The sequence below is a fragment of the Phyllobates terribilis genome, unplaced genomic scaffold (assembly GCF_046119375.1).
Source record: "Phyllobates terribilis strain yellow unplaced genomic scaffold, ASM4611937v1 Scaffold_763__1_contigs__length_703860, whole genome shotgun sequence".
Lineage (NCBI taxonomy): Eukaryota > Metazoa > Chordata > Amphibia > Anura > Dendrobatidae > Phyllobates > Phyllobates terribilis.
This window is the reverse complement of record NW_027363523.1, coordinates 231802-254945: the sequence shown is the minus strand read 5'-3', so window position 1 is coordinate 254945 and position 23144 is coordinate 231802. Positions and strand designations below refer to the sequence as shown.

The window sequence follows — 23144 nt, the reverse complement described above, 5'->3', positions numbered from 1 at the left end:
TCCACCTCTTTTAGCACAGTACCCTCAACCCCCGGCTGTTCCCACCCGCCTCAACACCGTTGGAAGGGAGGAGAACCAATTAAGGCGGGGGGGGGTGGAGCGAGCAGCTGTCTACCCTTAGCAGGAGGGTTGCTGATTAATTACCTCTCCTGCTGCTGCTGCTGCTGGCTGTCCAGCAGCAGACTGAAGGTGGCTGCTGCTGTGCGCAGGTATATAAAGGCTCAGAGCCTATTATGACACGCGCAGCCAGCGTTCCATTGCCACATTCCGTCTACTGCAGGCGGGATACCTGGATGGCTGAATGTCACTGAGAAGCTCACAGAGACTGCCATAAGCAACAGTTTAAAAGAATGCCACAGACTAATCAACCAAACTTTTTGGGTTGGTTTCTCTTTTACAGTCTGCAGGCATTAAATGAAAGAAGTCAGTGTTCCAGCAGAGGGAGACAACGTTTCAGAAAAGGCATTGTAGCAAACCAAAAAAGAAATTTTAAGCGCAGCAGAGTAACCAGCTCACATACCTGTTAGCTCAGGTGAGTTTAAAAGGCTGCTGTTGATAACAAGGGCATTTGCTAAATAGATGGTGTGTGTGCAACAATATACTGAAAGGTCAATTATATTGTGCAGCTTATCTCACCACCTGTAGTTATTTAGGTGAAAGCTCCAAAATGCTTGCCTAATATGTCTGTTTATCCAAAAGGAAGTATAGAGGGAGAGCTAGATAGATAGCATTGCATTACATTACATGGCAATGCAATGCACAGTTGCTGAAGTTGAACCAAAATGAGCTTGTCATCTGGCTTCTGCAACTTTTAACATGAAAAATCCAATGAGGAGAAGAAAAGCAAAGCCAAAGAGTCCATCCCAAAATCCGACAAACAAGCCAAATGAACAAAAAGCATTGAATTCAATTCTTTCTGATTTTAGAAACTGCATTAAAGAAGGGGTGCACCGGTCCTGGAGATACTGCAATACCAGGTCAATGCGTGGAGTGGACAGAGCAAGCTCTTTTTCCATCTCCCTGTTCTAAAAATCCATTTAATATATGGTCCCCAGATAGGGGACGTATCAGATATTAAACTGATAAGAACAGATACTACACTTGATCTTAGCCAAAAGGCCGAGAAGCGATAACCAGAATTGGTTTCCGACTACGGTGCCACCCAAGGATTCTGAAAAGTCCATTTGTGGAGATGGCCACCTGGACTCCCGTTAAGAAGACATGCTGTCAACCTCTAGATCCCTCACATGCCTGCACTTTTCGGCTTGCTGCTGCTGCAATCCACGCGTTTTAGATCTGCATAACTCCACCTCTTTTAGCACAGTACCCTCAACCCCCGGCTGTTCCCACCCGCCTCAACACCGTTGGAAGGGAGGAGAACCAATTAAGGCGGGGGGGGGAGGGGGGTGGAACGAGCAGCTGTCTACCCTTAGCAGGAGGGTTGCTGATTAATTACCTCTCCTGCTGCTGCTGCTGCTGGCTGTCCAGCAGCAGACTGAAGGTGGCTGCTGCTGTGCGCAGGTATATAAAGGCTCAGAGCCTATTATGACACGCGCAGCCAGCGTTCCATTGCCACATTCCGTCTACTGCAGGCGGGATACCTGGATGGCTGAATGTCACTGAGAAGCTCACAGAGACCGCCATAAGCAACAGTTTAAAAGAATGCCACAGACTAATCAACCAAACTTTTTGGGTTGGTTTCTCTTTTATAGTCTGCAGGCATTAAATGAAAGAAGTCAGTGTTCCAGCAGAGGGAGACAACGTTTCAGAAAAGGCATTGTAGCAAACCAAAAAAGAAATTTTAAGCGCAGCAGAGTAACCAGCTCACATACCTGTTAGCTCAGGTGAGTTTAAAAGGCTGCTGTTGATAACAAGGGCATTTGCTAAATAGATGGTGTGTGTGCAACAATATACTGAAAGGTCAATTATATTGTGCAGCTTATCTCACCACCTGTAGTTATTTAGGTGAAAGCTCCAAAATGCTTGCCTAATATGTCTGTTTATCCAAAAGGAAGTATAGAGGGAGAGCTAGATAGATAGCATTGCATTACATTACATGGCAATGCAATGCACAGTTGCTGAAGTTGAACCAAAATGAGCTTGTCATCTGGCTTCTGCAACTTTTAACATGAAAAATCCAATGAGGAGAAGAAAAGCAAAGCCAAAGAGTCCATCCCAAAATCCGACAAACAAGCCAAATGAACAAAAAGCATTGAATTCAATTCTTTCTGATTTTAGAAACTGCATTAAAGAAGGGGTGCACCGGTCCTGGAGATACTGCAATACCAGGTCAATGCGTGGAGTGGACAGAGCAAGCTCTTTTTCCATCTCCCTGTTCTAAAAATCCATTTAATATATGGTCCCCAGATAGGGGACGTATCAGATATTAAACTGATAAGAACAGATACTACACTTGATCTTAGCCAAAAGGCCGAGAAGCGATAACCAGAATTGGTTTCCGACTACGGTGCCACCCAAGGATTCTGAAAAGTCCATTTGTGGAGATGGCCACCTGGACTCCCGTTAAGAAGACATGCTGTCAACCTCTAGATCCCTCACATGCCTGCACTTTTCGGCTTGCTGCTGCTGCAATCCACGCGTTTTAGATCTGCATAACTCCACCTCTTTTAGCACAGTACCCTCAACCCCCGGCTGTTCCCACCCGCCTCAACACCGTTGGAAGGGAGGAGAACCAATTAAGGCGGGGGGGGGGGTGGAACGAGCAGCTGTCTACCCTTAGCAGGAGGGTTGCTGATTAATTACCTCTCCTGCTGCTGCTGCTGCTGCTGGCTGTCCAGCAGCAGACTGAAGGTGGCTGCTGCTGTGCGCAGGTATATAAAGGCTCAGAGCCTATTATGACACGCGCAGCCAGCGTTCCATTGCCACATTCCGTCTACTGCAGGCGGGATACCTGGATGGCTGAATGTCACTGAGAAGCTCACAGAGACCGCCATAAGCAACAGTTTAAAAGAATGCCACAGACTAATCAACCAAACTTTTTGGGTTGGTTTCTCTTTTATAGTCTGCAGGCATTAAATGAAAGAAGTCAGTGTTCCAGCAGAGGGAGACAACGTTTCAGAAAAGGCATTGTAGCAAACCAAAAAAGAAATTTTAAGCGCAGCAGAGTAACCAGCTCACATACCTGTTAGCTCAGGTGAGTTTAAAAGGCTGCTGTTGATAACAAGGGCATTTGCTAAATAGATGGTGTGTGTGCAACAATATACTGAAAGGTCAATTATATTGTGCAGCTTATCTCACCACCTGTAGTTATTTAGGTGAAAGCTCCAAAATGCTTGCCTAATATGTCTGTTTATCCAAAAGGAAGTATAGAGGGAGAGCTAGATAGATAGCATTGCATTACATTACATGGCAATGCAATGCACAGTTGCTGAAGTTGAACCAAAATGAGCTTGTCATCTGGCTTCTGCAACTTTTAACATGAAAAATCCAATGAGGAGAAGAAAAGCAAAGCCAAAGAGTCCATCCCAAAATCCGACAAACAAGCCAAATGAACAAAAAGCATTGAATTCAATTCTTTCTGATTTTAGAAACTGCATTAAAGAAGGGGTGCACCGGTCCTGGAGATACTGCAATACCAGGTCAATGCGTGGAGTGGACAGAGCAAGCTCTTTTTCCATCTCCCTGTTCTAAAAATCCATTTAATATATGGTCCCCAGATAGGGGACGTATCAGATATTAAACTGATAAGAACAGATACTACACTTGATCTTAGCCAAAAGGCCGAGAAGCGATAACCAGAATTGGTTTCCGACTACGGTGCCACCCAAGGATTCTGAAAAGTCCATTTGTGGAGATGGCCACCTGGACTCCCGTTAAGAAGACATGCTGTCAACCTCTAGATCCCTCACATGCCTGCACTTTTCGGCTTGCTGCTGCTGCAATCCACGCGTTTTAGATCTGCATAACTCCACCTCTTTTAGCACAGTACCCTCAACCCCCGGCTGTTCCCACCCGCCTCAACACCGTTGGAAGGGAGGAGAACCAATTAAGGCGGGGGGGGTGGGGGGGTGGAACGAGCAGCTGTCTACCCTTAGCAGGAGGGTTGCTGATTAATTACCTCTCCTGCTGCTGCTGCTGCTGCTGGCTGTCCAGCAGCAGACTGAAGGTGGCTGCTGCTGTGCGCAGGTATATAAAGGCTCAGAGCCTATTATGACACGCGCAGCCAGCGTTCCATTGCCACATTCCGTCTACTGCAGGCGGGATACCTGGATGGCTGAATGTCACTGAGAAGCTCACAGAGACCGCCATAAGCAACAGTTTAAAAGAATGCCACAGACTAATCAACCAAACTTTTTGGGTTGGTTTCTCTTTTATAGTCTGCAGGCATTAAATGAAAGAAGTCAGTGTTCCAGCAGAGGGAGACAACGTTTCAGAAAAGGCATTGTAGCAAACCAAAAAAGAAATTTTAAGCGCAGCAGAGTAACCAGCTCACATACCTGTTAGCTCAGGTGAGTTTAAAAGGCTGCTGTTGATAACAAGGGCATTTGCTAAATAGATGGTGTGTGTGCAACAATATACTGAAAGGTCAATTATATTGTGCAGCTTATCTCACCACCTGTAGTTATTTAGGTGAAAGCTCCAAAATGCTTGCCTAATATGTCTGTTTATCCAAAAGGAAGTATAGAGGGAGAGCTAGATAGATAGCATTGCATTACATTACATGGCAATGCAATGCACAGTTGCTGAAGTTGAACCAAAATGAGCTTGTCATCTGGCTTCTGCAACTTTTAACATGAAAAATCCAATGAGGAGAAGAAAAGCAAAGCCAAAGAGTCCATCCCAAAATCCGACAAACAAGCCAAATGAACAAAAAGCATTGAATTCAATTCTTTCTGATTTTAGAAACTGCATTAAAGAAGGGGTGCACCGGTCCTGGAGATACTGCAATACCAGGTCAATGCGTGGAGTGGACAGAGCAAGCTCTTTTTCCATCTCCCTGTTCTAAAAATCCATTTAATATATGGTCCCCAGATAGGGGACGTATCAGATATTAAACTGATAAGAACAGATACTACACTTGATCTTAGCCAAAAGGCCGAGAAGCGATAACCAGAATTGGTTTCCGACTACGGTGCCACCCAAGGATTCTGAAAAGTCCATTTGTGGAGATGGCCACCTGGACTCCCGTTAAGAAGACATGCTGTCAACCTCTAGATCCCTCACATGCCTGCACTTTTCGGCTTGTTGCTGCTGCAATCCACGCGTTTTAGATCTGCATAACTCCACCTCTTTTAGCACAGTACCCTCAACCCCCGGCTGTTCCCACCCGCCTCAACACCGTTGGAAGGGAGGAGAACCAATTAAGGCGGGGGGGGGGGGGTGGAACGAGCAGCTGTCTACCCTTAGCAGGAGGGTTGCTGATTAATTACCTCTCCTGCTGCTGCTGCTGCTGCTGGCTGTCCAGCAGCAGACTGAAGGTGGCTGCTGCTGTGCGCAGGTATATAAAGGCTCAGAGCCTATTATGACACGCGCAGCCAGCGTTCCATTGCCACATTCCGTCTACTGCAGGCGGGATACCTGGATGGCTGAATGTCACTGAGAAGCTCACAGAGACCGCCATAAGCAACAGTTTAAAAGAATGCCACAGACTAATCAACCAAACTTTTTGGGTTGGTTTCTCTTTTATAGTCTGCAGGCATTAAATGAAAGAAGTCAGTGTTCCAGCAGAGGGAGACAACGTTTCAGAAAAGGCATTGTAGCAAACCAAAAAAGAAATTTTAAGCGCAGCAGAGTAACCAGCTCACATACCTGTTAGCTCAGGTGAGTTTAAAAGGCTGCTGTTGATAACAAGGGCATTTGCTAAATAGATGGTGTGTGTGCAACAATATACTGAAAGGTCAATTATATTGTGCAGCTTATCTCACCACCTGTAGTTATTTAGGTGAAAGCTCCAAAATGCTTGCCTAATATGTCTGTTTATCCAAAAGGAAGTATAGAGGGAGAGCTAGATAGATAGCATTGCATTACATTACATGGCAATGCAATGCACAGTTGCTGAAGTTGAACCAAAATGAGCTTGTCATCTGGCTTCTGCAACTTTTAACATGAAAAATCCAATGAGGAGAAGAAAAGCAAAGCCAAAGAGTGCATCCCAAAATCCGACAAACAAGCCAAATGAACAAAAAGCATTAAATTCAATTCTTTCTGATTTTAGAAACTGCATTAAAGAAGGGGTGCACCGGTCCTGGAGATACTGCAATACCAGGTCAATGCGTGGAGTGGACAGAGCAAGCTCTTTTTCCATCTCCCTGTTCTAAAAATCCATTTAATATATGGTCCCCAGATAGGGGACGTATCAGATATTAAACTGATAAGAACAGATACTACACTTGATCTTAGCCAAAAGGCCGAGAAGCGATAACCAGAATTGGTTTCCGACTACGGTGCCACCCAAGGATTCTGAAAAGTCCATTTGTGGAGATGGCCACCTGGACTCCCGTTAAGAAGACATGCTGTCAACCTCTAGATCCCTCACATGCCTGCACTTTTCGGCTTGCTGCTGCTGCAATCCACGCGTTTTAGATCTGCATAACTCCACCTCTTTTAGCACAGTACCCTCAACCCCCGGCTGTTCCCACCCGCCTCAACACCGTTGGAAGGGAGGAGAACCAATTAAGGCGGGGGGGGGGGTGGAACGAGCAGCTGTCTACCCTTAGCAGGAGGGTTGCTGATTAATTACCTCTCCTGCTGCTGCTGCTGGCTGTCCAGCAGCAGACTGAAGGTGGCTGCTGCTGTGCGCAGGTATATAAAGGCTCAGAGCCTATTATGACACGCGCAGCCAGCGTTCCATTGCCACATTCCGTCTACTGCAGGCGGGATACCTGGATGGCTGAATGTCACTGAGAAGCTCACAGAGACCGCCATAAGCAACAGTTTAAAAGAATGCCACAGACTAATCAACCAAACTTTTTGGGTTGGTTTCTCTTTTATAGTCTGCAGGCATTAAATGAAAGAAGTCAGTGTTCCAGCAGAGGGAGACAACGTTTCAGAAAAGGCATTGTAGCAAACCAAAAAAGAAATTTTAAGCGCAGCAGAGTAACCAGCTCACATACCTGTTAGCTCAGGTGAGTTTAAAAGGCTGCTGTTGATAACAAGGGCATTTGCTAAATAGATGGTGTGTGTGCAACAATATACTGAAAGGTCAATTATATTGTGCAGCTTATCTCACCACCTGTAGTTATTTAGGTGAAAGCTCCAAAATGCTTGCCTAATATGTCTGTTTATCCAAAAGGAAGTATAGAGGGAGAGCTAGATAGATAGCATTGCATTACATTACATGGCAATGCAATGCACAGTTGCTGAAGTTGAACCAAAATGAGCTTGTCATCTGGCTTCTGCAACTTTTAACATGAAAAATCCAATGAGGAGAAGAAAAGCAAAGCCAAAGAGTCCATCCCAAAATCCGACAAACAAGCCAAATGAACAAAAAGCATTGAATTCAATTCTTTCTGATTTTAGAAACTGCATTAAAGAAGGGGTGCACCGGTCCTGGAGATACTGCAATACCAGGTCAATGCGTGGAGTGGACAGAGCAAGCTCTTTTTCCATCTCCCTGTTCTAAAAATCCATTTAATATATGGTCCCCAGATAGGGGACGTATCAGATATTAAACTGATAAGAACAGATACTACACTTGATCTTAGCCAAAAGGCCGAGAAGCGATAACCAGAATTGGTTTCCGACTACGGTGCCACCCAAGGATTCTGAAAAGTCCATTTGTGGAGATGGCCACCTGGACTCCCGTTAAGAAGACATGCTGTCAACCTCTAGATCCCTCACATGCCTGCACTTTTCGGCTTGCTGCTGCTGCAATCCACGCGTTTTAGATCTGCATAACTCCACCTCTTTTAGCACAGTACCCTCAACCCCCGGCTGTTCCCACCCGCCTCAACACCGTTGGAAGGGAGGAGAACCAATTAAGGCGGGGGGGGGGGGTGGAACGAGCAGCTGTCTACCCTTAGCAGGAGGGTTGCTGATTAATTACCTCTCCTGCTGCTGCTGCTGCTGCTGGCTGTCCAGCAGCAGACTGAAGGTGGCTGCTGCTGTGCGCAGGTATATAAAGGCTCAGAGCCTATTATGACACGCGCAGCCAGCGTTCCATTGTCACATTCCGACTACTGCAGGCGGGATACCTGGATGGCTGAATGTCACTGAGAAGCTCACAGAGACCGTCATAAGCAACAGTTTAAAAGAATGCCACAGACTAATCAACCAAACTTTTTGGGTTGGTTTCTCTTTTATAGTCTGCAGGCATTAAATGAAAGAAGTCAGTGTTCCAGCAGAGGGAGACAACGTTTCAGAAAAGGCATTGTAGCAAACCAAAAAAGAAATTTTAAGCGCAGCAGAGTAACCAGCTCACATACCTGTTAGCTCAGGTGAGTTTAAAAGGCTGCTGTTGATAACAAGGGCATTTGCTAAATAGATGGTGTGTGTGCAACAATATACTGAAAGGTCAATTATATTGTGCAGCTTATCTCACCACCTGTAGTTATTTAGGTGAAAGCTCCAAAATGCTTGCCTAATATGTCTGTTTATCCAAAAGGAAGTATAGAGGGAGAGCTAGATAGATAGCATTGCATTACATTACATGGCAATGCAATGCACAGTTGCTGAAGTTGAACCAAAATGAGCTTGTCATCTGGCTTCTGCAACTTTTAACATGAAAAATCCAATGAGGAGAAGAAAAGCAAAGCCAAAGAGTCCATCCCAAAATCCGACAAACAAGCCAAATGAACAAAAAGCATTGAATTCAATTCTTTCTGATTTTAGAAACTGCATTAAAGAAGGGGTGCACCGGTCCTGGAGATACTGCAATACCAGGTCAATGCGTGGAGTGGACAGAGCAAGCTCTTTTTCCATCTCCCTGTTCTAAAAATCCATTTAATATATGGTCCCCAGATAGGGGACGTATCAGATATTAAACTGATAAGAACAGATACTACACTTGATCTTAGCCAAAAGGCCGAGAAGCGATAACCAGAATTGGTTTCCGACTACGGTGCCACCCAAGGATTCTGAAAAGTCCATTTGTGGAGATGGCCACCTGGACTCCCGTTAAGAAGACATGCTGTCAACCTCTAGATCCCTCACATGCCTGCACTTTTCGGCTTGCTGCTGCTGCAATCCACGCGTTTTAGATCTGCATAACTCCACCTCTTTTAGCACAGTACCCTCAACCCCCGGCTGTTCCCACCCGCCTCAACACCGTTGGAAGGGAGGAGAACCAATTAAGGCGGGGGGGGGGGTGGAACGAGCAGCTGTCTACCCTTAGCAGGAGGGTTGCTGATTAATTACCTCACCTGCTGCTGCTGCTGCTGCTGGCTGTCCAGCAGCAGACTGAAGGTGGCTGCTGCTGTGCGCAGGTATATAAAGGCTCAGAGCCTATTATGACACGCGCAGCCAGCGTTCCATTGCCACATTCCGTCTACTGCAGGCGGGATACCTGGATGGCTGAATGTCACTGAGAAGCTCACAGAGACCGCCATAAGCAACAGTTTAAAAGAATGCCACAGACTAATCAACCAAACTTTTTGGGTTGGTTTCTCTTTTATAGTCTGCAGGCATTAAATGAAAGAAGTCAGTGTTCCAGCAGAGGGAGACAACGTTTCAGAAAAGGCATTGTAGCAAACCAAAAAAGAAATTTTAAGCGCAGCAGAGTAACCAGCTCACATACCTGTTAGCTCAGGTGAGTTTAAAAGGCTGCTGTTGATAACAAGGGCATTTGCTAAATAGATGGTGTGTGTGCAACAATATACTGAAAGGTCAATTATATTGTGCAGCTTATCTCACCACCTGTAGTTATTTAGGTGAAAGCTCCAAATTGCTTGCCTAATATGTCTGTTTATCCAAAAGGAAGTATAGAGGGAGAGCTAGATAGATAGCATTGCATTACATTACATGGCAATGCAATGCACAGTTGCTGAAGTTGAACCAAAATGAGCTTGTCATCTGGCTTCTGCAACTTTTAACATGAAAAATCCAATGAGGAGAAGAAAAGCAAAGCCAAAGAGTCCATCCCAAAATCCGACAAACAAGCCAAATGAACAAAAAGCATTGAATTCAATTCTTTCTGATTTTAGAAACTGCATTAAAGAAGGGGTGCACCGGTCCTGGAGATACTGCAATACCAGGTCAATGCGTGGAGTGGACAGAGCAAGCTCTTTTTCCATCTCCCTGTTCTAAAAATCCATTTAATATATGGTCCCCAGATAGGGGACGTATCAGATATTAAACTGATAAGAACAGATACTACACTTGATCTTAGCCAAAAGGCCGAGAAGCGATAACCAGAATTGGTTTCCGACTACGGTGCCACCCAAGGATTCTGAAAAGTCCATTTGTGGAGATGGCCACCTGGACTCCCGTTAAGAAGACATGCTGTCAACCTCTAGATCCCTCACATGCCTGCACATTTCGGCTTGCTGCTGCTGCAATCCACGCGTTTTAGATCTGCATAACTCCACCTCTTTTAGCACAGTACCCTCAACCCCCGGCCGTTCCCACCCGCCTCAACACCGTTGGAAGGGAGGAGAACCAATTAAGGCGGGGGGGGGGGTGGAACGAGCAGCTGTCTACCCTTAGCAGGAGGGTTGCTGATTAATTACCTCTCCTGCTGCTGCTGCTGCTGGCTGTCCAGCAGCAGACTGAAGGTGGCTGCTGCTGTGCGCAGGTATATAAAGGCTCAGAGCCTATTATGACACGCGCAGCCAGCGTTCCATTGCCACATTCCGTCTACTGCAGGCGGGATACCTGGATGGCTGAATTGCACTGAGAAGCTCACAGAGACCGCCATAAGCAACAGTTTAAAAGAATGCCACAGACTAATCAACCAAACTTTTTGGGTTGGTTTCTCTTTTATAGTCTGCAGGCATTAAATGAAAGAAGTCAGTGTTCCAGCAGAGGGAGACAACGTTTCAGAAAAGGCATTGTAGCAAACCAAAAAAGAAATTTTAAGCGCAGCAGAGTAACCAGCTCACATACCTGTTAGCTCAGGTGAGTTTAAAAGGCTGCTGTTGATAACAAGGGCATTTGCTAAATAGATGGTGTGTGTGCAACAATATACTGAAAGGTCAATTATATTGTGCAGCTTATCTCACCACCTGTTGTTATTTAGGTGAAAGCTCCAAAATGCTTGCCTAATATGTCTGTTTATCCAAAAGGAAGTATAGAGGGAGAGCTAGATAGATAGCATTGCATTACATTACATGGCAATGCAATGCACAGTTGCTGAAGTTGAACCAAAATGAGCTTGTCATCTGGCTTCTGCAACTTTTAACATGAAAAATCCAATGAGGAGAAGAAAAGCAAAGCCAAAGAGTCCATCCCAAAATCCGACAAACAAGCCAAATGAACAAAAAGCATTGAATTCAATTCTTTCTGATTTTAGAAACTGCATTAAAGAAGGGGTGCACCGGTCCTGGAGATACTGCAATACCAGGTCAATGCGTGGAGTGGACAGAGCAAGCTCTTTTTCCATCTCCCTGTTCTAAAAATCCATTTAATATATGGTCCCCAGATAGGGGACGTATCAGATATTAAACTGATAAGAACAGATACTACACTTGATCTTAGCCAAAAGGCCGAGAAGCGATAACCAGAATTGGTTTCCGACTACGGTGCCACCCAAGGATTCTGAAAAGTCCATTTGTGGAGATGGCCACCTGGACTCCCGTTAAGAAGACATGCTGTCAACCTCTAGATCCCTCACATGCCTGCACTTTTCGGCTTGCTGCTGCTGCAATCCACGTGTTTTAGATCTGCATAACTCCACCTCTTTTAGCACAGTACCCTCAACCCCCGGCTGTTCCCACCCGCCTCAACACCGTTGGAAGGGAGGAGAACCAATTAAGGCGGGGGGGGGGGGTGGAACGAGCAGCTGTCTACCCTTAGCAGGAGGGTTGCTGATTAATTACCTCTCCTGCTGCTGCTGCTGCTGCTGGCTGTCCAGCAGCAGACTGAAGGTGGCTGCTGCTGTGCGCAGGTATATAAAGGCTCAGAGCCTATTATGACACGCGCAGCCAGCGTTCCATTGCCACATTCCGTCTACTGCAGGCGGGATACCTGGATGGCTGAATGTCACTGAGAAGCTCACAGAGACCGCCATAAGCAACAGTTTAAAAGAATGCCACAGACTAATCAACCAAACTTTTTGGGTTGGTTTCTCTTTTATAGTCTGCAGGCATTAAATGAAAGAAGTCAGTGTTCCAGCAGAGGGAGACAACGTTTCAGAAAAGGCATTGTAGCAAACCAAAAAAGAAATTTTAAGCGCAGCAGAGTAACCAGCTCACATACCTGTTAGCTCAGGTGAGTTTAAAAGGCTGCTGTTGATAACAAGGGCATTTGCTAAATAGATGGTGTGTGTGCAACAATATACTGAAAGGTCAATTATATTGTGCAGCTTATCTCACCACCTGTAGTTATTTAGGTGAAAGCTCCAAAATGCTTGCCTAATATGTCTGTTTATCCAAAAGGAAGTATAGAGGGAGAGCTAGATAGATAGCATTGCATTACATTACATGGCAATGCAATGCACAGTTGCTGAAGTTGAACCAAAATGAGCTTGTCATCTGGCTTCTGCAACTTTTAACATGAAAAATCCAATGAGGAGAAGAAAAGCAAAGCCAAAGAGTCCATCCCAAAATCCGACAAACAAGCCAAATGAACAAAAAGCATTGAATTCAATTCTTTCTGATTTTAGAAACTGCATTAAAGAAGGGGTGCACCGGTCCTGGAGATACTGCAATACCAGGTCAATGCGTGGAGTGGACAGAGCAAGCTCTTTTTCCATCTCCCTGTTCTAAAAATCCATTTAATATATGGTCCCCAGATAGGGGACGTATCAGATATTAAACTGATAAGAACAGATACTACACTTGATCTTAGCCAAAAGGCCGAGAAGCGATAACCAGAATTGGTTTCCGACTACGGTGCCACCCAAGGATTCTGAAAAGTCCATTTGTGGAGATGGCCACCTGGACTCCCGTTAAGAAGACATGCTGTCAACCTCTAGATCCCTCACATGCCTGCACTTTTCGGCTTGCTGCTGCTGCAATCCACGCGTTTTAGATCTGCATAACTCCACCTCTTTTAGCACAGTACCCTCAACCCCCGGCTGTTCCCACCCGCCTCAACACCGTTGGAAGGGAGGAGAACCAATTAAGGCGGGGGGGGGGGGGGGTGGAACGAGCAGCTGTCTACCCTTAGCAGGAGGGTTGCTGATTAATTACCTCTCCTGCTGCTGCTGCTGCTGGCTGTCCAGCAGCAGACTGAAGGTGGCTGCTGCTGTGCGCAGGTATATAAAGGCTCAGAGCCTATTATGACACGCGCAGCCAGCGTTCCATTGCCACATTCCGTCTACTGCAGGCGGGATACCTGGATGGCTGAATGTCACTGAGAAGCTCACAGAGACCACCATAAGCAACAGTTTAAAAGAATGCCACAGACTAATCAACCAAACTTTTTGGGTTGGTTTCTCTTTTATAGTCTGCAGGCATTAAATGAAAGAAGTCAGTGTTCCAGCAGAGGGAGACAACGTTTCAGAAAAGGCATTGTAGCAAACCAAAAAAGAAATTTTAAGCGCAGCAGAGTAACCAGCTCACATACCTGTTAGCTCAGGTGAGTTTAAAAGGCTGCTGTTGATAACAAGGGCATTTGCTAAATAGATGGTGTGTGTGCAACAATATACTGAAAGGTCAATTATATTGTGCAGCTTATCTCACCACCTGTAGTTATTTAGGTGAAAGCTCCAAAATGCTTGCCTAATATGTCTGTTTATCCAAAAGGAAGTATAGAGGGAGAGCTAGATAGATAGCATTGCATTACATTACATGGCAATGCAATGCACAGTTGCTGAAGTTGAACCAAAATGAGCTTGTCATCTGGCTTCTGCAACTTTTAACATGAAAAATCCAATGAGGAGAAGAAAAGCAAAGCCAAAGAGTCCATCCCAAAATCCGACAAACAAGCCAAATGAACAAAAAGCATTGAATTCAATTCTTTCTGATTTTAGAAACTGCATTAAAGAAGGGGTGCACCGGTCCTGGAGATACTGCAATACCAGGTCAATGTGTGGAGTGGACAGAGCAAGCTCTTTTTCCATCTCCCTGTTCTAAAAATCCATTTAATATATGGTCCCCAGATAGGGGACGTATCAGATATTAAACTGATAAGAACAGATACTACACTTGATCTTAGCCAAAAGGCCGAGAAGCGATAACCAGAATTGGTTTCCGACTACGGTGCCACCCAAGGATTCTGAAAAGTCCATTTGTGGAGATGGCCACCTGGACTCCCGTTAAGAAGACATGCTGTCAACCTCTAGATCCCTCACATGCCTGCACTTTTCGGCTTGCTGCTGCTGCAATCCACGCGTTTTAGATCTGCATAACTCCACCTCTTTTAGCACAGTACCCTCAACCCCCGGCTGTTCCCACCCGCCTCAACACCGTTGGAAGGGAGGAGAACCAATTAAGGCGGGGGGGGGGGGTGGAACGAGCAGCTGTCTACCCTTAGCAGGAGGGTTGCTGATTAATTACCTCTCCTGCTGCTGCTGCTGCTGGCTGTCCAGCAGCAGACTGAAGGTGGCTGCTGCTGTGCGCAGGTATATAAAGGCTCAGAGCCTATTATGACACGCGCAGCCAGCGTTCCATTGCCACATTCCGTCTACTGCAGGCGGGATACCTGGATGGCTGAATGTCACTGAGAAGCTCACAGAGACCGCCATAAGCAACAGTTTAAAAGAATGCCACAGACTAATCAACCAAACTTTTTGGGTTGGTTTCTCTTTTATAGTCTGCAGGCATTAAATGAAAGAAGTCAGTGTTCCAGCAGAGGGAGACAACGTTTCAGAAAAGGCATTGTAGCAAACCAAAAAAGAAATTTTAAGCGCAGCAGAGTAACCAGCTCACATACCTGTTAGCTCAGGTGAGTTTAAAAGGCTGCTGTTGATAACAAGGGCATTTGCTAAATAGATGGTGTGTGTGCAACAATATACTGAAAGGTCAATTATATTGTGCAGCTTATCTCACCACCTGTAGTTATTTAGGTGAAAGCTCCAAAATGCTTGCCTAATATGTCTGTTTATCCAAAAGGAAGTATAGTGGGAGAGCTAGATAGATAGCATTGCATTACATTACATGGCAATGCAATGCACAGTTGCTGAAGTTGAACCAAAATGAGCTTGTCATCTGGCTTCTGCAACTTTTAACATGAAAAATCCAATGAGGAGAAGAAAAGCAAAGCCAAAGAGTCCATCCCAAAATCCGACAAACAAGCCAAATGAACAAAAAGCATTGAATTCAATTCTTTCTGATTTTAGAAACTGCATTAAAGAAGGGGTGCACCGGTCCTGGAGATACTGCAATACCAGGTCAATGCGTGGAGTGGACAGAGCAAGCTCTTTTTCCATCTCCCTGTTCTAAAAATCCATTTAATATATGGTCCCCAGATAGGGGACGTATCAGATATTAAACTGATAAGAACAGATTTTTTTTTTTTTTTTTTTTTTTTTTTTTTTTTTAGCCCGAATTCGTGTACAAAACCCGAGTGCGCTTAAAAAAGTGACAAGTGCCACAAAAAAAGTGCACTAGGATGCTGGTCTTCTTGAAACCCTCTCCAAAAGGAGAAGGGTCCCCCAAACCATTCCCCGTCCCTCCGAGCCAAAAGGCCACAGCGAGGAACAGGGACAAAAAGCCACCTCCAGCCGAAGCCAGAGGCGACCCAATCTTACCCCCAGCACCTGCCCGAGTTCTCACCCGAGCAAGGCACTGGGAGCCAAAGACTGTGCTCCCCTCCCGGAAGAGGGGAGCCAACAACGCTCTCCTCCCGAAAGAGGAGAGCCAGGGGGGTTCAGGGGGGAGCGGAACCTGATGGCCACACACTCCCCCCCTAGACCTGCCAAGAGAGGAACCCGTAAGGGAACCGCATCCCGACAAAATCCTAGTAGGACGTGACACACGTGAATAAGTGGACACACAGTGACAAAGAAATTAAATAAATAGTGAAGGTTTCACAGTATAATACTGCCCGGACCTTCGACCGGGAATTGAAAAATTCCCCATCCTAAGGCCAGAAGGCCCGGAATAAGGGTGTGTGCGAAGAAAGAAAATTTGAAGTGCTTGTGCAAATGTGCCATAAACTCAAGTGGGGTTCCCAATCCCAGTGAGTTAAGGCACCCCAGGGTCACCACTCCTGGGGCACTTCACACTTCGGGCTTTCGATCTTCCCCGGCCCAATGGCGTCGATCCTGGGGGGCCATGCTTTCCACCAGATGACTATATTAGCCACCTGGCGTACTAACAAGCGCCTAAACCCCAGTGTGCATAATGTATCAATCTACTAGGGCGGCCAACATCCAAAACCGCCTTTTCAAAAGATACTACACTTGATCTTAGCCAAAAGGCCGAGAAGCGATAAGAACAGATACTACACTTGATCTTAGCCAAAAGGCCGAGAAGCGATAACCAGAATTGGTTTCCGACTACGGTGCCACCCAAGGATTCTGAAAAGTCCATTTGTGGAGATGGCCACCTGGACTCCCGTTAAGAAGACATGCTGTCAACCTCTAGATCCCTCACATGCCTGCACTTTTCGGCTTGCTGCTGCTGCAATCCACGCGTTTTAGATCTGCATAACTCCACCTCTTTTAGCACAGTACCCTCAACCCCCGGCTGTTCCCACCCGCCTCAACACCGTTGGAAGGGAGGAGAACCAATTAAGGCGGGGGGTGGGGGGGGGGTGGAACGAGCAGCTGTCTACCCTTAGCAGGAGGGTTGCTGATTAATTACCTCTCCTGCTGCTGCTGCTGCTGCTGGCTGTCCAGCAGCAGACTGAAGGTGGCTGCTGCTGTGCGCAGGTATATAAAGGCTCAGAGCCTATTATGACACGCGCAGCCAGCGTTCCATTGCCACATTCCGTCTACTGCAGGCGGGATACCTGGATGGCTGAATGTCACTGAGAAGCTCACAGAGACCGCCATAAGCAACAGTTTAAAAGAATGCCACAGACTAATCAACCAAACTTTTTGGGTTGGTTTCTCTTTTATAGTCTGCAGGCATTAAATGAAAGAAGTCAGTGTTCCAGCAGAGGGAGACAACGTTTCAGAAAAGGCATTGTAGCAAACCAAAAAAGAAATTTTAAGCGCAGCAGAGTAACCAGCTCACATACCTGTTAGCTCAGGTGAGTTTAAAAGGCTGCTGTTGATAACAAGGGCATTTGCTAAATAGATGGTGTGTGTGCAACAATATACTGAAAGGTCAATTATATTGTGCAGCTTATCTCACCACCTGTAGTTATTTAGGTGAAAGCTCCAAAATGCTTGCCTAATATGTCTGTTTATCCAAAAGGAAGTATAGAGGGAGAGCTAGATAGATAGCATTGCATTACATTACATGGCAATGCAATGCACAGTTGCTGAAGTTGAACCAAAATGAGCTTGTCATCTGGCTTCTGCAACTTTTAACATGAAAAATCCAATGAGGAGAAGAAAAGCAAAGCCAAAGAGTCCATCCCAAAATCCGACAAACAAGCCAAATGAACAAAAAGCATTGAATTCAATTCTTTCTGATTTTAGAAACTGCATTAAAGAAGGGGTGCACCGGTCCTGGAGATACTGCAATACCAGGTCAATGCGTGGAGTGGACAGAGCAAGCTCTTTTTCCATCTCCCTGTTCTAAAAATCCATTTAATATATGGTCCCCAGATAGGGGACGTATCAGATATTAAACTGATAAGAACAGATACTACACTTGATCTTAGCCAAAAGGCCGAGAAGCGATAACCAGAATTGGTTTCCGACTACGGTGCCACCCAAGGATTCTGAAAAGTCCATTTGTGGAGATGGCCACCTGGACTCCCGTTAAGAAGACATGCTGTCAACCTCTAGATCCCTCACATGCCTGCACTTTTCGGCTTGCTGCTGCTGCAATCCACGCGTTTTAGATCTGCATAACTCCACCTCTTTTAGCACAGTACCCTCAACCCCCGGCTGTTCCCACCCGCCTCAACACCGTTGGAAGGGAGGAGAACCAATTAAGGCGGGGGGGGGGTGGAACGAGCAGCTGTCTACCCTTAGCAGGAGGGTTGCTGATTAATTACCTCTCCTGCTGCTGCTGCTGCTGCTGGCTGTCCAGCAGCAGACTGAAGGTGGCTGCTGCTGTGCGCAGGTATATAAAGGCTCAGAGCCTATTATGACACGCGCAGCCAGCGTTCCATTGCCACATTCCGTCTACTGCAGGCGGGATACCTGGATGGCTGAATGTCACTGAGAAGCTCACAGAGACCGCCATAAGCAACAGTTTAAAAGAATGCCACAGACTAATCAACCAAACTTTTTGGGTTGGTTTCTCTTTTATAGTCTGCAGGCATTAAATGAAAGAAGTCAGTGTTCCAGCAGAGGGAGACAACGTTTCAGAAAAGGCATTGTAGCAAACCAAAAAAGAAATTTTAAGCGCAGCAGAGTAACCAGCTCACATACCTGTTAGCTCAGGTGAGTTTAAAAGGCTGCTGTTGATAACAAGGGCATTTGCTAAATAGATGGTGTGTGTGCAACAATATACTGAAAGGTCAATTATATTGTGCAGCTTATCTCACCACCTGTAGTTATTTAGGTGAAAGCTCCAAAATGCTTGCCTAATATGTCTGTTTATCCAAAAGGAAGTATAGAGGGAGAGCTAGATAGATAGCATTGCATTACATTACATGGCAATGCAATGCACAGTTGCTGAAGTTGAACCAAAATGAGCTTGTCATCTGGCTTCTGCAACTTTTAACATGAAAAATCCAATGAGGAGAAGAAAAGCAAAGCCAAAGAGTCCATCCCAAAATCCGACAAACAAGCCAAATGAACAAAAAGCATTGAATTCAATTCTTTCTGATTTTAGAAACTGCATTAAAGAAGGGGTGCACCGGTCCTGGAGATACTGCAATACCAGGTCAATGCGTGGAGTGGACAGAGCAAGCTCTTTTTCCATCTCCCTGTTCTAAAAATCCATTTAATATATGGTCCCCAGATAGGGGACGTATCAGATATTAAACTGATAAGAACAGATACTACACTTGATCTTAGCCAAAAGGCCGAGAAGCGATAACCAGAATTGGTTTCCGACTACGGTGCCACCCAAGGATTCTGAAAAGTCCATTTGTGGAGATGGCCACCTGGACTCCCGTTAAGAAGACATGCTGTCAACCTCTAGATCCCTCACATGCCTGCACTTTTCGGCTTGCTGCTGCTGCAATCCACGCGTTTTAGATCTGCATAACTCCACCTCTTTTAGCACAGTACCCTCAACCCCCGGCTGTTCCCACCCGCCTCAACACCATTGGAAGGGAGGAGAACCAATTAAGGCGGGGGGGGGTGGAACGAGCAACTGTCTACCCTTAGCAGGAGGGTTGCTGATTAATTACCTCTCCTGCTGCTGCTGCTGCTGCTGGCTGTCCAGCAGCAGACTGAAGGTGGCTGCTGCTGTGCGCAGGTATATAAAGGCTCAGAGCCTATTATGACACGCGCAGCCAGCGTTCCATTGCCACATTCCGTCTACTGCAGGCGGGATACCTGGATGGCTGAATGTCACTGAGAAGCTCACAGAGACCGCCATAAGCAACAGTTTAAAAGAATGCCACAGACTAATCAACCAAACTTTTTGGGTTGGTTTCTCTTTTATAGTCTGCAGGCATTAAATGAAAGAAGTCAGTGTTCCAGCAGAGGGAGACAACGTTTCAGAAAAGGCATTGTAGCAAACCAAAAAAGAAATTTTAAGTGCAGCAGAGTAACCAGCTCACATACCTGTTAGCTCAGGTGAGTTTAAAAGGCTGCTGTTGATAACAAGGGCATTTGCTAAATAGATGGTGTGTGTGCAACAATATACTGAAAGGTCAATTATATTGTGCAGCTTATCTCACCACCTGTAGTTATTTAGGTGAAAGCTCCAAAATGCTTGCCTAATATGTCTGTTTATCCAAAAGGAAGTATAGAGGGAGAGCTAGATAGATAGCATTGCATTACATTACATGGCAATGCAATGCACAGTTGCTGAAGTTGAACCAAAATGAGCTTGTCATCTGGCTTCTGCAACTTTTAACATGAAAAATCCAATGAGGAGAAGAAAAGCAAAGCCAAAGAGTCCATCCCAAAATCCGACAAACAAGCCAAATGAACAAAAAGCATTGAATTCAATTCTTTCTGATTTTAGAAACTGCATTAAAGAAGGGGTGCACCGGTCCTGGAGATACTGCAATACCAGGTCAATGCGTGGAGTGGACAGAGCAAGCTCTTTTTCCATCTCCCTGTTCTAAAAATCCATTTAATATATGGTCCCCAGATAGGGGACGTATCAGATATTAAACTGATAAGAACAGATACTACACTTGATCTTAGCCAAAAGGCCGAGAAGCGATAACCAGAATTGGTTTCCGACTACGGTGCCACCCAAGGATTCTGAAAAGTCCATTTGTGGAGATGGCCACCTGGACTCCCGTTAAGAAGACATGCTGTCAACCTCTAGATCCCTCACATGCCTGCACTTTTCGGCTTGCTGCTGCTGCAATCCACGCGTTTTAGATCTGCATAACTCCACCTCTTTTAGCACAGTACCCTCAACCCCCGGCTGTTCCCACCCGCCTCAACACCGTTGGAAGGGAGGAGAACCAATTAAGGCGGGGGGGGGTTGAACGAGCAACTGTCTACCCTTAGCAGGAGGGTTGCTGATTAATTACCTCTCCTGCTGCTGCTGCTGCTGCTGGCTGTCCAGCAGCAGACTGAAGGTGGCTGCTGCTGTGCGCAGGTATATAAAGGCTCAGAGCCTATTATGACACGCGCAGCCAGCGTTCCATTGCCACATTCCGTCTACTGCAGGCGGGATACCTGGATGGCTGAATGTCACTGAGAAGCTCACAGAGACCGCCATAAGCAACAGTTTAAAAGAATGCCACAGACTAATCAACCAAACTTTTTGGGTTGGTTTCTCTTTTATAGTCTGCAGGCATTAAATGAAAGAAGTCAGTGTTCCAGCAGAGGGAGACAACGTTTCAGAAAAGGCATTGTAGCAAACCAAAAAAGAAATTTTAAGCGCAGCAGAGTAACCAGCTCACATACCTGTTAGCTCAGGTGAGTTTAAAAGGCTGCTGTTGATAACAAGGGCATTTGCTAAATAGATGGTGTGTGTGCAACAATATACTGAAAGGTCAATTATATTGTGCAGCTTATCTCACCACCTGTAGTTATTTAGGTGAAAGCTCCAAAATGCTTGCCTAATATGTCTGTTTATCCAAAAGGAAGTATAGAGGGAGAGCTAGATAGATAGCATTGCATTACATTACATGGCAATGCAATGCACAGTTGCTGAAGTTGAACCAAAATGAGCTTGTCATCTGGCTTCTGCAACTTTTAACATGAAAAATCCAATGAGGAGAAGAAAAGCAAAGCCAAAGAGTCCATCCCAAAATCCGACAAACAAGCCAAATGAACAAAAAGCATTGAATTCAATTCTTTCTGATTTTAGAAACTGCATTAAAGAAGGGGTGCACCGGTCCTGGAGATACTGCAATACCAGGTCAATGCGTGGAGTGGACAGAGCAAGCTCTTTTTCCATCTCCCTGTTCTAAAAATCCATTTAATATATGGTCCCCAGATAGGGGACGTATCAGATATTAAACTGATAAGAACAGATACTACACTTGATCTTAGCCAAAAGGCCGAGAAGCGATAACCAGAATTGGTTTCCGACTACGGTGCCACCCAAGGATTCTGAAAAGTCCATTTGTGGAGATGGCCACCTGGACTCCCGTTAAGAAGACATGCTGTCAACCTCTAGATCCCTCACATGCCTGCACTTTTCGGCTTGCTGCTGCTGCAATCCACGCGTTTTAGATCTGCATAACTCCACCTCTTTTAGCACAGTACCCTCAACCCCCGGCTGTTCCCACCCGCCTCAACACCGTTGGAAGGGAGGAGAACCAATTAAGGCGGGGGGGGGGTGGAACGAGCAGCTGTCTACCCTTAGCAGGAGGGTTGCTGATTAATTACCTCTCCTGCTGCTGCTGCTGCTGCTGGCTGTCCAGCAGCAGACTGAAGGTGGCTGCTGCTGTGCGCAGGTATATAAAGGCTCAGAGCCTATTATGACACGCGCAGCCAGCGTTCCATTGCCACATTCCGTCTACTGCAGGCGGGATACCTGGATGGCTGAATGTCACTGAGAAGCTCACAGAGACCGCCATAAGCAACAGTTTAAAAGAATGCCACAGACTAATCAACCAAACTTTTTGGGTTGGTTTCTCTTTTATAGTCTGCAGGCATTAAATGAAAGAAGTCAGTGTTCCAGCAGAGGGAGACAACGTTTCAGAAAAGGCATTGTAGCAAACCAAAAAAGAAATTTTAAGCGCAGCAGAGTAACCAGCTCACATACCTGTTAGCTCAGGTGAGTTTAAAAGGCTGCTGTTGATAACAAGGGCATTTGCTAAATAGATGGTGTGTGTGCAACAATATACTGAAAGGTCAATTATATTGTGCAGCTTATCTCACCACCTGTAGTTATTTAGGTGAAAGCTCCAAAATGCTTGCCTAATATGTCTGTTTATCCAAAAGGAAGTATAGAGGGAGAGCTAGATAGATAGCATTGCATTACATTACATGGCAATGCAATGCACAGTTGCTGAAGTTGAACCAAAATGAGCTTGTCATCTGGCTTCTGCAACTTTTAACATGAAAAATCCAATGAGGAGAAGAAAAGCAAAGCCAAAGAGTCCATCCCAAAATCCGACAAACAAGCCAAATGAACAAAAAGCATTGAATTCAATTCTTTCTGATTTTAGAAACTGCATTAAAGAAGGGGTGCACCGGTCCTGGAGATACTGCAATACCAGGTCAATGCGTGGAGTGGACAGAGCAAGCTCTTTTTCCATCTCCCTGTTCTAAAAATCCATTTAATATATGGTCCCCAGATAGGGGACGTATCAGATATTAAACTGATAAGAACAGATACTACACTTGATCTTAGCCAAAAGGCCGAGAAGCGATAACCAGAATTGGTTTCCGACTACGGTGCCACCCAAGGATTCTGAAAAGTCCATTTGTGGAGATGGCCACCTGGACTCCCGTTAAGAAGACATGCTGTCAACCTCTAGATCCCTCA

General features: G+C 45.6%; 16 non-coding genes and 2 pseudogenes across 16 annotated transcripts; all 18 read right to left on the bottom strand.

The window, feature by feature from the left end:
• Positions 1 to 940: 940 nt before the first annotated feature.
• On the bottom strand, positions 941 to 1131 carry LOC141238663 (U2 spliceosomal RNA). Its single transcript, XR_012304115.1, has one exon. It is a non-coding gene; the product is annotated as a U2 spliceosomal RNA (small nuclear RNA).
• Positions 1132 to 2252: 1121 nt separating this feature from the next.
• LOC141238662 (U2 spliceosomal RNA) lies at positions 2253 to 2443 on the bottom strand. Its single transcript, XR_012304114.1, has one exon. It is a non-coding gene; the product is annotated as a U2 spliceosomal RNA (small nuclear RNA).
• Positions 2444 to 3562: 1119 nt separating this feature from the next.
• LOC141238661 (U2 spliceosomal RNA) lies at positions 3563 to 3753 on the bottom strand. Its single transcript, XR_012304113.1, has one exon. It is a non-coding gene; the product is annotated as a U2 spliceosomal RNA (small nuclear RNA).
• A 1124-nt stretch (positions 3754 to 4877) lies between these two features.
• LOC141238660 (U2 spliceosomal RNA) lies at positions 4878 to 5068 on the bottom strand. Its single transcript, XR_012304112.1, has one exon. It is a non-coding gene; the product is annotated as a U2 spliceosomal RNA (small nuclear RNA).
• A 1121-nt stretch (positions 5069 to 6189) lies between these two features.
• Positions 6190 to 6380, bottom strand: LOC141238658 (U2 spliceosomal RNA). The gene has a single exon (XR_012304111.1). It is a non-coding gene; the product is annotated as a U2 spliceosomal RNA (small nuclear RNA).
• Positions 6381 to 7493: 1113 nt separating this feature from the next.
• Positions 7494 to 7684, bottom strand: LOC141238656 (U2 spliceosomal RNA). Its single transcript, XR_012304109.1, has one exon. It is a non-coding gene; the product is annotated as a U2 spliceosomal RNA (small nuclear RNA).
• Positions 7685 to 8804: 1120 nt separating this feature from the next.
• Positions 8805 to 8995, bottom strand: LOC141238655 (U2 spliceosomal RNA). The gene has a single exon (XR_012304108.1). It is a non-coding gene; the product is annotated as a U2 spliceosomal RNA (small nuclear RNA).
• A 1119-nt stretch (positions 8996 to 10114) lies between these two features.
• LOC141238654 (U2 spliceosomal RNA) lies at positions 10115 to 10305 on the bottom strand. The gene has a single exon (XR_012304107.1). It is a non-coding gene; the product is annotated as a U2 spliceosomal RNA (small nuclear RNA).
• A 1116-nt stretch (positions 10306 to 11421) lies between these two features.
• LOC141238653 (U2 spliceosomal RNA) lies at positions 11422 to 11612 on the bottom strand. Its single transcript, XR_012304106.1, has one exon. It is a non-coding gene; the product is annotated as a U2 spliceosomal RNA (small nuclear RNA).
• A 1120-nt stretch (positions 11613 to 12732) lies between these two features.
• Positions 12733 to 12923, bottom strand: LOC141238652 (U2 spliceosomal RNA). The gene has a single exon (XR_012304105.1). It is a non-coding gene; the product is annotated as a U2 spliceosomal RNA (small nuclear RNA).
• Positions 12924 to 14043: 1120 nt separating this feature from the next.
• Positions 14044 to 14234, bottom strand: LOC141238969 (U2 spliceosomal RNA). Its single transcript, XR_012304410.1, has one exon. It is a non-coding gene; the product is annotated as a U2 spliceosomal RNA (small nuclear RNA).
• A 1117-nt stretch (positions 14235 to 15351) lies between these two features.
• On the bottom strand, positions 15352 to 15580 carry LOC141239044 (U2 spliceosomal RNA; annotated as a pseudogene).
• An 808-nt stretch (positions 15581 to 16388) lies between these two features.
• Positions 16389 to 16479, bottom strand: LOC141239051 (U2 spliceosomal RNA; annotated as a pseudogene).
• A 1125-nt stretch (positions 16480 to 17604) lies between these two features.
• Positions 17605 to 17795, bottom strand: LOC141238651 (U2 spliceosomal RNA). The gene has a single exon (XR_012304104.1). It is a non-coding gene; the product is annotated as a U2 spliceosomal RNA (small nuclear RNA).
• Positions 17796 to 18913: 1118 nt separating this feature from the next.
• Positions 18914 to 19104, bottom strand: LOC141238650 (U2 spliceosomal RNA). The gene has a single exon (XR_012304103.1). It is a non-coding gene; the product is annotated as a U2 spliceosomal RNA (small nuclear RNA).
• Positions 19105 to 20221: 1117 nt separating this feature from the next.
• Positions 20222 to 20412, bottom strand: LOC141238649 (U2 spliceosomal RNA). Its single transcript, XR_012304102.1, has one exon. It is a non-coding gene; the product is annotated as a U2 spliceosomal RNA (small nuclear RNA).
• Positions 20413 to 21529: 1117 nt separating this feature from the next.
• Positions 21530 to 21720, bottom strand: LOC141238647 (U2 spliceosomal RNA). Its single transcript, XR_012304101.1, has one exon. It is a non-coding gene; the product is annotated as a U2 spliceosomal RNA (small nuclear RNA).
• Positions 21721 to 22838: 1118 nt separating this feature from the next.
• Positions 22839 to 23029, bottom strand: LOC141238646 (U2 spliceosomal RNA). Its single transcript, XR_012304100.1, has one exon. It is a non-coding gene; the product is annotated as a U2 spliceosomal RNA (small nuclear RNA).
• Between the last annotated feature and the right edge of the window lie 115 nt (positions 23030 to 23144).